The sequence below is a fragment of the Littorina saxatilis genome, unplaced genomic scaffold (assembly GCF_037325665.1).
Source record: "Littorina saxatilis isolate snail1 unplaced genomic scaffold, US_GU_Lsax_2.0 scaffold_662, whole genome shotgun sequence".
NCBI classification, from domain to species: Eukaryota; Metazoa; Mollusca; class Gastropoda; order Littorinimorpha; family Littorinidae; genus Littorina; species Littorina saxatilis.
In genome coordinates, this window is record NW_027129112.1 from 6,338 (window position 1) to 20,509 (window position 14,172).

At 42.5% G+C, this 14,172-nt stretch overlaps 1 long non-coding RNA gene across 1 annotated transcript; it reads left to right on the plus strand.

The window, feature by feature from the left end:
* Positions 1-2,874: 2,874 nt before the first annotated feature.
* On the plus strand, positions 2,875-8,720 carry LOC138957388 (uncharacterized). The gene is made up of 5 exons (XR_011453013.1): positions 2,875-3,052; positions 3,363-3,461; positions 4,681-4,855; positions 5,712-5,821; positions 7,707-8,720. It is a non-coding gene; the product is annotated as an uncharacterized lncRNA (long non-coding RNA).
* Positions 8,721-14,172: the final 5,452 nt, after the last annotated feature.

Consider the following 14,172-nt stretch of genomic DNA (forward strand, 5'->3'; position numbering starts at 1 on the left):
TGGCGGCTTTTGTGTAATTTTATGTACTGGCCTTCCTTTGAGAAGCCATAACTTGCTCAGTCCTGTTTGAGTGGAGTTCGCCTCCAAAGGTGATTAACACGGTTACATTCGTCGACAAGGATGGGACTCGATATGGTCAGGAATGGCATTATGGCCACTGAATCATTATCGTGCTGTTCCCATTCCACGAATCTGGGAGGGACCTAAGCTTGGCGGGTCCATTGTTCGGACCCGGCGAAGCCGGCGTACGGCTCTAAGTACTTCTTCCCGGCAAAGCCGGCTACCCGGCGAAGCGGGTATTCATTCTAGTTCTATATGTATTCTGATAGTGTGTTCTGATCGTTTTGAGTTCTTGGTTAGCATGACAAACATTGAATTAGTGTTCAGAGAACAGACCAGGCCTTTTGTTTTATATTTCAAGGAAACATTTCAACCTTTGCCTTCAGCCATGGAAGTCATAAAATGACACGCGGTAATGTTATACTCGCGGTAGTGTGACACGCGGTAGTGTTATACTCGCGGTAGTGTCGTACTCGCGGTAGTGTCGTACTCGCGGTAAGTTCTGTTTCCGTACCCGCGACAGCGGCAGCGACAAAAGAAAACGCGCGCAAACGCGTGACGTGTTTCCGTACTTGCGTTTTAAACATGCGGTAAAATCTGTAAACTCCCGCGTTGCCGCGCGACAACGCGAAAAAATCGCTCCAGGACCCTTTCAAAAAAATCGCGTCGCTTGCCGCTTGTCGCGCCGCTAACGCGTCGCGCGTGTGGAAACACTCCTGGTCATTTTCTATGTGCTTGATTTTCGTCGCGCCGCTGGAAAAACGCTGTCGCGGGTACGGAAACAAACACAACTCTTCTCTCTCTCTTCTCTCTCTCTCTCTCTCTTCTCTCTCTCTCTCTCTCTCTCTCTCTCTCTCTCTCTCTCTCTCCTCCTCTCTCTCTCTCTCTCTCTCTCTCTCTCTCTCTCTCTCTCTCTCTCTCTCTCTCTCTCTCACACACACACACACACACACACACACATACTGATGTCATCTGACTTACTTGGTATCACAAAAGGTGCTGCCTTGCCGGTTTTTGCTGAAAAATAACTCCGAGACAATTAGATTCAATGAATACAATGATACAAGTAACCGGCAAGTCATAAATCCAAGAAGGTGTGGGGACCGACACAAAATAGGCTGGTTGTGGGGTCCGTCACAGAGAAATTAGGTCGAAAGTGGGGTCCGACACAGAAAGTGGGGACCGACACAATGAATTATGGGAACCGTCACGCCTACGTCACAAAAGTGTGGGGGGACCGAACACAGCCAATTTCACTGACTACTTTTGTTGTTTTTATTATTACGGCTGTTTGGATGGCCCTACAATCTTGAAACTTGGGCTGTCTGCTACAGACATGTTGAACTTTTTGCTGGACCACGGACAGTTCCAAGCAGGCATTTTTGGGTAGGATATTTCTTGCCGATGCTACGAATTATGCAGTTTTGCAGTAAAGTGGAAAGCATTCTACCTAATAACGGCTAAAATGTCAAAAACCTTCAATCCAACAGCACCTAGGCATGTAGTGTAAACACTCACAGATCTAACAAGACCATTCTCAGAGAGCAACATTGCGTAATACTACCATAAATGGATGTTTTGTCCGCGAATTTTGGCGTGTGGGAACCGAGTGGGAACCGAACACAAAGGGTCAGGGCACCGAACACAGAGCGTAGGGGAACCGTCACAGTGTCACCGGTGTGTGGAAGTTCACCAAAAGTTGGGACCATACTAACAAAAATACGGTGGGTGCAATAGTCGCCCCCATTTTTTGAGCAAACGCCACCCAAGGCCGCTTTGGACGGGTAGAAATTCTGTACTTTCCAAGTCTATTTGTGTGTGGTTGTTCAAGACTATGGATAAAGCTCGCGTGAGAAGATTACGTCACGGTCAAAAGTCTTTGACGTCAATTAATGCATCATGACGTCATGCCTCCCTGTAGTCTTTTTCTCTCGCGCGGTGTGTGTGTGTGTGTGTGTGTGTGTGTGTGTGTGTGTGTGTTCATTGTGTGCACGTGTTAGTGTTAGTGTGTGTGTGTGTGTGTGTGTGTGTGTGTGTGTATGCGTGTGTGCGCGTGCATGAGTCTGTACTCGTGTGTGTGTGTGTGTGTGTGTGTGTGTGACTGTGTATAAGAAAGACTGAGAGAGAGGGAGAAAGAGTGTGTGTGTGTGTGTGAATGTGTGTGTGCATGAGTTTGTGTGTATGTTTGTGTGTGTATGAGTGTGTATAATTACTGTGTCTGTTTGTAAAGGTGTGTGTGTCCGTCTGTCTATGTGCGTATTTGTTTGTTTGTTTGCTTAAAGGTACTGAACTTGTCAAATCCAGGTACACGGAGCCCCTGGGGCTTTTAGTCATACCTCAGGCAGCTATCCGTTAGAAGAACTACCAAGTTTCATTGACTTGCACCCAAAGAGTCAAGAACTGCGATTTTTTTACGAATTAATTTCGGACTCTGTCCCGGCTGGTCTTGACCTATTTTTGGATCTAAATTTAGATCAGGTAGATCACCACATCATGCACAAAAAGACACGTCACTAGCAAACTATGTCAGACATCATCATTAGTTTGTTTAAAACAAAATGGAGGCCGGAATCACTCAGTTGAATCGAACTCCGACCAAACACCACGTAATAACAAGGTTAATTTATGCACTCGCGTGAACAAGCCAACTGTCGAGCTTCACAGATGTCGTCGTTGGGTAGTTTTGGGTTTGTTTTACTACCATAGGAGGATTTTTGAACTGTAAATGCACTCAGCAGCTGCAACAAAAACGCAAAAACGAAGGCTGTGAGCTGCACTGTGCCTTTAACGCCCAGCCGACCACGAAGGGCCATAATTAGACTGATTAAGTGTACAGTGCCAGTGGTAGTGCTAGTGGTTATCGGTACTTTTTTATGTGTTGACGTCAGCGATGTGTGCGCAGTTCAAAGGTTAGGGGTCAAAGTTTACGGATGCTTCCTTCGATCCGCTAACGAGCTGTGGTTGAATCGACGAAAATAACGAGCCCCAAAAGGTATGTAAAAACTGAGCGAACGCTTGTTTATTTACACGATTATTTATAACTAGTATGTTCCTAAACCACTTAATGGTACAAATGTCAGTTTAATGTGTGATATAATCCTGGTTTGATGCTGTAATTTAAGCGTTGAACAGAGCAAGCTTTTTCACATTTCAAACACACAAAAAATGGCTGCTTTTGATTTGTGTTCAGTTTTTCGATTCACCCTTTTTGATTTCGATTTCGCTTACTGTCTGGAAGATGAGTTATGCAGTGAAAAGTTGCAAATGTTCCAATCCTCTCGCTGTTTATGTTTTGTTTTAAGATCGATCTTCATGGATGCCAGGGACCAACTTTTGAGCTTGCGGCGTGGGACGAGGATGACGCAGAAGATGATTTTGTTGTCTTCGCACTGCTTGATCAGGTTAGCAAACAAGTCAAAGCTTAGCTTCTAAAGGCATTAAAGGTTCCGCTGAAATATAGATCTAACTGTCAGGAACAGGCGTATATTTTGGTTATGGCCGGTGAGGTTACTTTGGATTGGTTATGGTTAGGTTTTAAATGTTGTTCATGTAAAAAATTAAATGTTTTTTTGGTTAGATTTCATAGTCATGATAGTGATCTTGTCTGAATCTACAGTGATACTGATAGTGATATTGGGTAGATCTAACACTTACACCTAGATTTGGTTTCCGTGTGACTTTGTTACTTACATTTAATGGTTTATAAACATAGAGTTTTAACTATTTACTGTTCAAGAATCAAAATCAAATGGAAACTGATGACCAAATCTGCAGTCAAGAGTTTTAGTTTCATCAAAGCATGAATATTATTATTAAGTCCACTCTCTGTCACAGAGTCTGTGTCACTGTCAGTTTGTGTTCTTGTGTCATTTTAATTTGATAGCAATACATGTACTTTCAAGAAGGATGTTACACTTACTGGTTCTATCAGACTTTTAAGCACAAGGCACCTTGGTTCTAGTTTTATTATTTCTAGGATCAAATTACTTCAGTACAAGGAAACTTCTGTGTTCTAAAACATACACAGTATTTATATCAGAATACTGTCAACTGGTGCTTTTTGAGATGCACAGTTGAAACTATTTATCCAACATGCTTCAAGTTCAACCTGTAACTTAGTGTAAGGGTCATTTGTTATGCAGGGGCGAGTGAACAATCCGCTTGGCTAGTAACAACAGGCTCGCAACTCACCTGGCTGGTCAATTAAAATTCTGGTCAAATGCAACCAAAAGGGTTTTAACGCTACTGCAGATCAATTGTGGTAACTGGTATGTATCGGGGCGGCGAAATTTCTGCCAGGTTAGTGACTTTCTTGTGAACAAGAAACAATTAACAAGTGGCTCTATCCCATCTCCCCCCTTTCCCCTATCCCGTCTCCCCCCTTTCCCCGTCGCGATATAACCTTGAATGGTTGAAAACGACGTTAAACACCAAATAAAGAAAGAAAGTGACTTTCTTGAAGTTACTCGCCCAGCTGGCGAGTTAAAATGTTGGAGTTTAACTTTCCCTCTGTTACCCAGTATTGATTTGAGTAGCTTCAGCAGAATTTTCAGGCTAATTAATTGAATAAAGTGTACAAGTGATCCATGATTTCACTAAGTTTAACCTACATTTCAACAGCCAGAAAGAAGGGCCTATGAGGGTCAGTTCGCCCTCGATCACTTCACAGCCATCGAATGTGAGGACTTATTTCGCTTCAGCGCGGAAGAGATTCGGAGACTGTGCGCCCTTCTGGGAATGCAGAGGACTATGCAGGCGCCTAATGGAATGAACAATCAAGGAACCAAGGCCAGTGGTGAGGATTTATTTTTTTTACCCTGGTTGCTGTGAAGTTGAGTTGTATTTCAGTCAGAATGATAGTTTAATGATCCTCCTCCATGATTTGATTCGCAAAGTCATGAAGTTTGCATTTACTGTGAATATTCAGTGAGTTGTTTTTACTATTTCAGGTTTCGTAAAAGATTAAAGCGGAGCGTTGAGTTGGGGCATAATTTATTTTGGGATTGCTTAAAATCTCAAATTTGAACTATGTATTTTGAACTTGAATCACAAAATGTACCTGACTAACTTTAGCCCCTTTGGTCGACACAGTACTCTATTTAGACAATAGAGAAATAATAGTGAATTGGTTGTGCCACTTACTGACTTAGTCTGTGGAGTTGAGTGAAATTATTTTTAAAATATGGTAACAGGATAAATAAAGATGCGTTGATACTGATAATTTATTCATATTAGTTTAAAAAAATAAATGAATATTTTTTTACAAGTTGACGAAGTGGCCGCCATTGTTACGTGAATCCAAGTTCAAGGGAAGTTACTTTTGATGTGCAAAGGACTTATTTGTTTTAACTTTTTTTTATGATAATTGTTTTTATTGATTTTGTCTTCGTGGTGTCCCCCCCCCCCCCCTTCAAAAAATTTTTTTTTTTTTATTTTGTTCTTTTTGGGTAACTGTTTTTGTGTGTGCAGTATAGCCAGTAACTGTGTCAAACCTGATAAATAGAAAATCAAACTGATGATAAGCATGTCGGGCTGGATATTTTAAGGCGCGTGAGAAAACTTTTGCAGTGTTATTATTTTGAACTTGAAGACTGTATGAGAATATGCCTCTCCACACACATTCGCTCATTTGAATTTATGATTTTTTTCAGGATTGGAGGTGCTCTGCATCTGTCTGCGGAGGTTGGCTTACCCATGCCGGTTTGCTGACGTTTCGCAGATGTTTCATCGTCCCAAGCCGGAGTTGTGTGTGCTGTTCAAGGTAGGTATCGACTTCATCTATGATCAGTTTTCTGACAAACTAACAAACCTCAATCAGCCATGGCTGACAGTGCCCCAACTGGAACGGTACTGTGCAGCTATACATGCCAAGGGGGCTCCTCTGGAGTTTTGTTGGGGGATGGTTGACGGCACAATACGATCAATGTGTCGCCCAGGCCATTTGCAACAAGAAGTGTACAATGGCCATAAGAGGGTGCACTCTCTAAAGTTTCAGTGTGTCGTGACACCAAATGGCCTTGTGGCAAATGTTTTTGGGCCCTTGGTTTGTCGACGACATGATGCAGCTTTGCTGAATGGTAGTGGCATTCTTGAACACATGCAGCAGCACATGGTCACTCCAACAGGAGATGAAATGTACCTGTATGGGGACCGAGCCTACCCCTTGACCCCTAACTTGATGAGGCCGTACCGTGGACAGATCACAGAAGAGCAACAGGCCTTCAACACAGAAATGAGCAGGGTGAGAAACTCTGTTGAATGGGAATTTTCAAAAATTGTTGGGCTGTGGGCATTTTTGGATTTCAAAAAAAATTTGAAGCTGTTCTTGTCCCCTGTAGGGAAACTCTACCTGGTTGGAGTTTTGTTGTCCAACTGTCATACTTGCCTACATGGCAGTGAGACATCACAGTTCTTTGGACTGAATCCACCAAACACTGGAGGAGTATCTCTACTAATTGTCTGTGTAGCTCTCAAGTAGAAGAAATGCTCATTGCATTGATCTTGTGTCACATGGTGTTTGGCATCCAAATGGCCAAGCATCTAAACAAATTGACCCTGTAGAAGGCTTTAAATTATTAACATGATTTCACTGCTTAGAGATGGCCAAATCTACTGCCCGGTCGCCTGGTGGGAGTTCAAAATATGGTGGATAACCCGGTTTGCAACTACAAGTATCTGGTCAAATGCAATTGGCGGGGACGTAGCTAAGTTGGTAGCGTGCTGGCTTTGTAGCCAGTTGGTCGCTATCAGCGTGGGTTCGATCCCCACGTTCGGTAAGAGATTTATTTCTCGGATTCAACTTTGTGCAGACTCTCTTTGGTGTCCGAACACCCCCGAAAAAGATCCCAAGTTCACAGCAAAAGTCTCAGGGCTTGGAAAACACGAAGACACGCTTGCATGATCTTTCATCTCTGATTATCATGATCGTATTTCAATACTTTGACAAGACAAACCCAATGCTGGTGTGTCGAAGAAGACAGCCACAGCGGGCTTGTTCGAATCAAAGTATCACACCATATTTTCAGCGTATTACCAACACCTGTCCCAATATAGACCAGTTGGTCTAAGAGGACGTTAAACCCTAATAGTCAGTCAAATGCAAAAGCAACTTTTTCAGTGGTACTTTATTGAGTTAAATTTGGTTAAACCAAATAGATGCTGCACATTCAGACATTTCTGTCGTCTGTAAAATTGACACACAAAAAAAGAAGCACCCAACTGGGGCGCGCTTTAAACGTTTCATACTGGCTGCGGCCTGTTTCTTATTTCGCTACTGATTCCAAACAAGCATATGTCTATTATCAAGTGAACCTGCGTAAAAATAAAGCCAGGTAAGAACCCAGCTGACCTCCATTTATTGATCATTTGTAAAATTGTATGCTCTTGTCACTTGTGTATAAATACATATCTGATGGTCACTCATACTGACACCGAATATAATTTGTTTGTGTGGTATATACCGGCTTTTGACATATCTTGCAGGACAGTGACTTTCTTGAAGTAACTGCTAGTGCTACTTTGCTTTATCAGCCTGTACAGCTGTACTTGCTTTCGCAAATTACTTTAGTACATGCTATTCTTCATTATGCATTAGTAGGTGTGCACATGGATCTCTGACATGGGTACTGCTGTGTTGTAATTTGTAGTTTGCAGGCAGAGGGTCTTCTTGTCTGCCCATACCTCGGTACCAAGCGGCCACTAAACAACCATCATCACCAGCCAGGCAGTCACATGGGACTCTCCACTCTTCACTGAAAATCTTGTTCTTCAACTATAACTTTTTCAAAGACACTGAACTGTCAAATATTTGGGCTGTGTGGATTTGCCTCAGGACCCGTCCTTACAAAAGATCCAATCTTCTTCTTCTACATTCATGGGCTGAAACTCCCACGTACACTCACACATTTTGCTTGAGTGTATTTTTAACGTGTATAACTATTTTTACCTGCCATTTGGGCAGCCTTGCGTCACTTTCAGTGATCTGTTGGAATGTACATCTTTATTTGCTGCTGACCACTCACTCATCCTCTATAAGGGGGGGGGGGGGGGGGTTAAAAGTGTTTGGTTTGGTTCGATCCCCACGTTCGGCGAGAGATTTATTTCTCGGAGTCAACTTTGTGCAGACTCTCTTCGGTGTCCGAACACCCCCGTGTGCACACTTGCGCACGAAAAAGATCCCACGTTCACAGCGAAAGTCTCAGGGCTTGGAAAACACGAAGACACGCATGCATCATCTCTCGTCTCTGATTATCATGATCGTATTTCGATACGCCCACCAAATGTAGCTGAACACACCTGGAGCTAGACCTTACATCTTCATTAATTATTTTATTTCTAGTGCCATTACATTCCTAAATAACCACATATTAATAACTGGATCTGTCCATGAATTGAAATGAGTTTGTGTACTATTTGCTGTATGATTATTTGACTTTGAAAGTGAAACAAATTGAAAATCAAATTATAGTCATATGAAGTTAGAATTGGTTATCTACATATATATGTGTATAAGGTGTTATAAATAATTTATAATTAATAGTACTTGAAGTTAAAGGGATTATTTTGAGTAACAGAACATACATTTGAGACTTGTTAAAATATTGCCCTTTGCATGGCAAAGCTTGAAGAAATAGTAATTAAATTCAACGTTTGAAATTGTATTACAGAGTGAGAGTTCAGTCCAAAGTGTGTATACATGTCTATGTGTTTGTACAATTATAATGCTTGTTTTTATGTTGAAACAACTCACTCTAGATCTGATTTAATTGTTGTCAGTAAATTCTCTCTCTAACTTAGCTTTAGTGCAAGTCAATTTATTGGAATAATTATGATTAATGATAAATGTACAGAAACTAAATTTATTGCAGATATAACAGTAAAACTGATGCATGCATCTCAGATTTGGAAATCAGAGAATTTTATGGTGAAAGGGAGGCAATCAATCAAGAAAGAAGAATAACAGACTACTCAGACTTGGCTAAAGTGAGATGTATTTCTGATCCTGGTCATTGCTAGGTGTTTGCCATGGAGTCTGGCTTATAAAAATTCAGGAAGAGAATAATGTTTGGATAAGTGAAGGAAAAGTAATCAAAGATCACCATATCAAGTCGGGCTTTGCTTGCGGTCGCTCTGGTACTGAGGTCAAGCAGTGCGGCCGGCTAACAGGTAGTTTTGGGTCGCTTGTTGTCTTGTCACCATTGGCATAAAAAAGAAGAATGGGTTTTCCGTGTGACCTTGTGCTTAATTAAAATATATGAAACTGTAGATGTTGCGGAACTTTAGACTTCATACATGCCTAATATTACCGAATGTAGGAGGATAATGCCAACCTTGTTTTCCTTGCGTTTTTGGAATAATTCATCTCTAATCACACAAACTCACACACAAAATTTGAACAAGATTTGAAAACAAAAGTGAACTTAGCAATCGACATTTTTACTGAATCAAAATATAACACACAACAGAGTAACAAAAAAAAGTTAAAATCGCCACATTCCACCCCTACAGAATTAAAAATTATACTAAAGAAAAAACGCTGAAAATTTATTTTGTGAAATAAAACTGATCACGACCACCCCCCACCCACCCAAAGAAAGATTTCTGGTAATCATTTTTTTTGTAAAAGTAACTAAAAAAAAAAGCGGCATCTCGCTTTGCCTGCAACGCGAGTTCTTGCCTGCGGAGATCCAGCTACTCCCTCCTCAACTCTCTCTCCGCTTCGGCTTCCCTCCTCCTGAACTCTCTCTCCTCCCTCTCGCTCCTTCTTCTTTCTCTGTCCTCGTCCGCTTGTCGCCGAAAGGCTTGGTACTCTTCTAGCACCCCTCCTCTTCTCTTTCGCCTTATCGTCGGTACTTCATCTGCAATTTAAAATAAATAATGTCACATGCATAACAATTGTGATAATCAATTCAGCTGAAGGGGCCACACGTATGAATGTCAAAGCTAACAAATTTAGTAGTGGACTGGGGCCTGGGCTGACCAGGAAACCTAAAAAAAAAAAAAAGGTTATTGAATACAGTTGGGAGTACAAATATGTCCAACCATTAATTCTATGTTTCATTTATGCTTGTTTGTTGTGGGAACTCTGCTGCAACTATCTTTAGTTTTGGCCTGGATATGCAGAGACTATGTCAATGAGAGACTTGCCTTCACCACTGCCGGAAGGCAGACCTGTCAACCCCCTCCAAGGCCAACCTGTATTTATATGACTAGAAACTGTATTCAAGGTAACAATCCCTTACACACCAACTTTTTTTTTTGAAAATACAAAAACCAGCTTCAGGCCTGTTTACCCCCCAGAATCGCTCTAATGGATGAACTTGATTTTAAACAAGTTTCATCTACAGGATGGAAAATAACCATGTTTGAAAAATTTCTGACAAAACCAAAAATAACACAGTTGCCCCCCTTGTCCTGATGTAAATTATCAATAATTATTGACTCAAAACTTCAATTTAAATAAGAAAACAGTTTTCAGTAAGTTCCAATTGGTAACTTAATTTCAAAACGGCTCACTCTGGTGAAAAGGAAGGAGATTTGGAAAATAGCATGGGCACTGTCTGCAGGTCTATTTTTAGTAATCATTTGCATAATCTCTCATACTGCTTTTCAATTCATCATTTCTGGAGTTAAATTCTCAAATGATGGTTGAATCATAGATTGAATTAAAAGAGAAACAAGTGACTAGTAAGTTTGTTCCACATTCTAATTTTCAAAAGGACTCCATGTATCTAACTCAAAATAAAACTTGTCAGCGATCATGCAGATATCTGACACCGGGAAGGTCACTGAAGCCATGGAAGTGGGCTATTTTAAAGGATTCACTGACCCACATATTCAAGCAGTGGATCACTACAACGTGCACTACACTTACTCCTGTCTGTGTCTCTTTGATTCAGTTGATATGCCTGATATGTGTGTGTGTGTGTTAATCGTCACTTGCATCTTGAAAGGTTCACAGCATTGACATGAATTACCGGTACAATTTGGTTTGCCCGTACTGCTAGGCTGTGTAAGCCGTACACACCTACATTTTGATAAATCCCGTACACAACACGGGAAAACCGTACAGGTTGACAGGTATGGGAAGGCTGGGCCTTTTGCAGATTGCCCAGGGCTGCATCCCGTATTATCTTGGCCTATATATATATAAGAAACATTACGATGTATCAATACAAACAACATTGCACTTACCGGTTCTGTGGTTGTTGGTTTTCTTTGTGTCGTCTCTGCTGCGTCGTCTGCTACGGGTAAGACTTTTCTTCTTTTTCCAAATGAAGAGTCAAGACATGGGACGGTACTCTTTAGAATTATGCATCAGTTGTCTTCCCTACCATTACGTTAACGAAAGAGAAACTAAACGCACTCGCCGAGACGTCGTTGTCGGTTTCGTTACCGTAAGCGGAACGCGTAATGATACATAGATTTTCCTTAAGTTAACCACTAGCACTACCACTGACACTGTACACTTAATCTCCCTAATAATAATTAAGTAGATGTGCAACGCCAATTAGGCACTGCATACCCCAGCGAAAGACAAACCTCTCTCTTACTCTCTCTCTTTCTCTCTCTCAAACACACACACACACGAACACACACACACACACACGTACACACATACACACTCACTCACACGCACTCACTCACTCTCTCACACACACTTCATACACACAAAACACACCCCCATACGCACATATAGACAGACGGACATAAACACCTTTACAAACAAACACACATACACACACACATACACTTACGCACACATACACATACACACACCCACCCACTCTCTCTCTCTCTCTTTCTCTCTTATACAAACAGACACACACACACACACACACACACACACACACACTGTACATACGCACAAACAAATACGCACATAGACAGTCGGACACACACACCTTTACAAACAAACAAATATACACACCCATACACACAAACTCATGCACACACACATTCACACACACACTCTCTCTCTCTCAAACACACACACACCCACACACACACACACACACACATACCCACGCACACACCACACCCCCCCCCCAAGTCAAACAAACACACATACACACACTCACTAACACGCACTCACTCACTCTCACAAAAAACTTCATACACGCAAAACACACACCCATACGCACATATGGACAGACGGACATACACACCTTTACAAACACACATACACGCACACACATACTTATACCCACACACACATTTACACACACACGAGTACAGACTCATGCACGCGTGTGCACACACACACACACACACACACACAAATACACACACACACACCACACACATACGAGTACAGACTCATGCACTCGTGCGCGCACACACACACACACACACACACACACACACACACACACACACACACAAACAGTAACACTAACACATGTGCACAAAATGAACACAAACACACACACTGCGCGAGAGAGAAAGACTTCAGGGAGGCATGACGTCATGATGCATTAATTGACGTCAAAGACTTTCGACAGTGACGTATTCTTTTTACGCGAGCTTTATCCATACACTTGGAAACTACGGAATTTCTACCCGTCCAAAACGGCCTTGGGTGGCGTTTGCTGAAAAAATGGGGGCGACTATTGCACCCACCGTATTTTTGTTAGTATGGTCCCAATTTTTGGTGAACTTCCATCTCCACCTGTAGCACGTAGCCGGGCACAAAGAATCCTTCTTTATCATGTATTATTCGGTATGCACATTTCTCAAGTCGATTACAGTATAGCGTTCACGGGATACCTCCAGCTTCGCTGGGATTAAGTAGATGTGCAACGCCAAGGCACTGCATACCCCAGCGAAAGACAAACCTCTCTCTCTCTCTCTCTCTCTCTCTCTCTCTCAAACACACACACACACGAACACACACACACACACACACACACACACCCAAGTTACACACGTACACACATACACACTCACTCACACGCACTCACTCACTCTCTCACACACACTTCACTGTACACACAAAACACACCCCCATACGCACATATAGACAGACGGACATACACACCTTTACAAACAAACACACATACACACACACATACACTTACGCACACGCACAAACACAAACCAACCCTACAAACACACACACACACACACATACATACGCACGCATGTACGCACGCACACACCCACGGACACACACACACACATTGACTCACACAAATCTCATACACACAATACACACACTCATACGCACATACACGGTTGGCCTAGTGGTAAGGCGTCCGCCCCGTGATCGGGAGGTCGTGGGTTAGAACCCAGGCCGGGTCATACCTAAGACTTTAAAATTGGCAATCTAGTGGGTGCTCCGCCTGGCGTCTGGCATTATGGGGTTAGTGCTAGGACTGGTTTGTCCGGTGTCAGAATAATGTGACTGGGTGACTGAGACATGAAGCCTGTGCTGCGACTTCTGTCTTGTGTGTGGCGCACGTTATATGTCAAAGCAGCACCGCCCTGATATGGCCCTTCGTGGTCGGCTGGGCGTTGAGCAAACAAACAAACAAATACGCACATAGACAGTCGGACACACACACCTTTACAAACAAACACATATACACACTCATACACACACAAACATACACACAAACTCATGCACACACACATTCACACATACACACCCACACTCTCTCTCTCTCTCAAACACACACACACACACCAAGTCACACACACACACACACACTCACTCACACGCACTCACTCACTCTCTAACAAAAAACTTCATACACACAAAACACACACCCATACGCACGTATGGACGGACGGACATGCACACCTTTACAAACAAACACACATACACGCATACACATACACTTATGCCCACACACACACTTACACACACACGAGTACAGACTCATGCACGCATGCGCACGCACACACACACACACACACACACACACAAATACACACACACCACACACATACGAGTACAGACTCATGCACGCGTGCGCGCACACACACATACACACACAAATACACACACACACACACTCACAGTAACACTAACACATGTGCACAAAATGAACACAAACACACACACTGCGCGAGAGAGAAAGACTACAGGGAGGCATGACGTCATGATGC